A 2,000-nucleotide genomic window follows, 5' to 3' on the forward strand; every position below is an offset into this window, starting at 1 on the left:
CTCAACATCTTTTTGTACATGAGCACAGTGCATTTTGACCCTATTCCCCTCCCCTTTTCTCTAATTTCTTCTGTGTGCCCATATGTTTTCCTCTCAAATTCACATCCTTTTCTCTACTGAGTCCAATTAGTGTTTCCCATGTGCACATGAGTACAGGGTTGTGCACTGCCACATGGGCAAACTATCAGGGGTCTAGTCCCTAAAGAAATTGACTCTTCCTCCATCAGCAGCCTTCTACTGCCTGTCACTCCTTGATTTTGAATGAGGTCTTGCAAGTCCTTTCTCCCACCCACACTGGAGTGCTGACTGATAGAGTTCTGTGTAGGCAATCATAGCTGTCAATTATGTCATCATTTTCAAAAGCAAAACAGAGCAAATAGGACCCCAGTGATTTTTTCCAAGTTTTTGGTCCACTTACTATGGGTAAAGAACTGAGAACAATTTTTCATCTTTTTCTTTTTAATCTTTCTCTAAATGAACACCTTGCATGTCTCTTGAAAATGGGCAAAGCTGTACAGTAGAACTCTCAATGTCTTCTGGTAGCAGAGGTTAACACAATCAGTGGGACCAAACTCTCATGATCTTGTTACCCACATTTTGCTCTAAGCTCCAGTCTCATTTCCACTTCACCTTCCAATGTACATGCACTTGCTTTTAAACTGGAAGATCCATCTTGCATTTGGCCTTTCTGGTCTTCCTTAAGATTTTAAAGTATTGGCTGCCTTCTTATTGTTTCCATCTGGAGGTAGAAGTATATCTGTATCCAACTTTTGCACATGCATTGTTTCTGTTTTGGAAAGTGGGGACACAGTTGCTCAGTTCCCCCTTCAACTTTTCCACATGGCTTTCTAACTCCAATATTGGTGAGGCTGTAAAAAATGGTCTGTCTCTGGTCCTCTTTCTTTCTTTCTTTCTTTCTTTCTTTCTTTCTTTCTTTCTTTCTTCCTTCCTTCCTTCCTTCCTTCCTTCCTTCCTTCCTTCCTTTCTTTCTTCCTTTCCTTCTTCCTTTCCTTCTTTCCTTCTTTCTTTCTTTCTTTCTTTCTTTCTTTCTTTCTTTCTTTCTTTCTTTCTTTCTTTCTTTTTATGGTGAAAACGTGTATATTTAGAATTAGCCGACTGGGCTCAGTTTAGATGATTCCAATTTTGTTGGCAACATCCAGATCATCATAATCAGGAGCCAACCGAACATATGCCTTCTTCTCTCCGTCAGGCCTTATGAGGGTGTTGATTTTGGCCACATCAATGTCGTAGAGTTTCTTCACAGCCTGTTTGATCTGGCGCTTGTTGGCCTTGATGTCCACAATGAACACAAGAGTGTTGTTGTCTTCTATCTTCTTCATGACTGACTCGGTGGTCAGGGGGGAATTTGATGATGGCATAGTGGTCCAGCTTGTTCCTCCTGGGCGCGCTCTTCCGGAGGTATTTAGGCTGCCTTCGTAGCCACAGAGTCTTGGGCGGCCCAAAAGTGGGTGATGTGCGGATCTTCTTCGTTTTGTGGCTGTGGACGCCTTTCAGCACTGCCTTCTTGGCTTTCAAAGCCTTCCCTTTAGCTTCGGCTTTGGGAGGGGCAGGAGCTTCCTTCTTGGCTCTCGACGCCATCTTCCCCTGGTCCTTTTTCTAATGGGCTCTCCTGATACATCAGTACTTTTCTTTTTCCCAAAATTGTCTACTACTTCACAAAGGTGACACAAACTCAGATGTAGTTTTCTTTGCAGCTGTTGACCATTGTCAAGATGTTTGTGCCTAATCCTCAGATTCATATTTTTGAATTCTCATCCTTAGGGTTTTGTCACTGAAAAGTCTTTGATAGAATTGTAAAAACAATGCTCAGAGTTCTTATATGTGAGACTAGTGCCTTCATAAAAGAGGTCCCAGAAAATTTCCTTATCTCTTCCTGCTTGGGGGGAAAATATCAAAGAGATGCTATTAAAAAAATAGGCCCTCGCCAGACAGCAAACTGATGGTGTCTTTTTCTTGGATGCCTTGCCTGCAGACCTCTC

General features: G+C 42.3%; 1 pseudogene; it reads right to left on the reverse strand.

Annotated features, from left to right (window-relative positions):
* Window positions 1-1,122: 1,122 nt before the first annotated feature.
* Window positions 1,123-1,599, reverse strand: LOC125409769 (large ribosomal subunit protein uL23 pseudogene; annotated as a pseudogene).
* Between the last annotated feature and the right edge of the window lie 401 nt (window positions 1,600-2,000).

The sequence above is a fragment of the Myodes glareolus genome, chromosome 25 (genome assembly GCF_982192425.1).
Source record: "Myodes glareolus chromosome 25, mMyoGla1.1, whole genome shotgun sequence".
NCBI classification, from domain to species: domain Eukaryota; kingdom Metazoa; phylum Chordata; class Mammalia; order Rodentia; family Cricetidae; genus Myodes; species Myodes glareolus.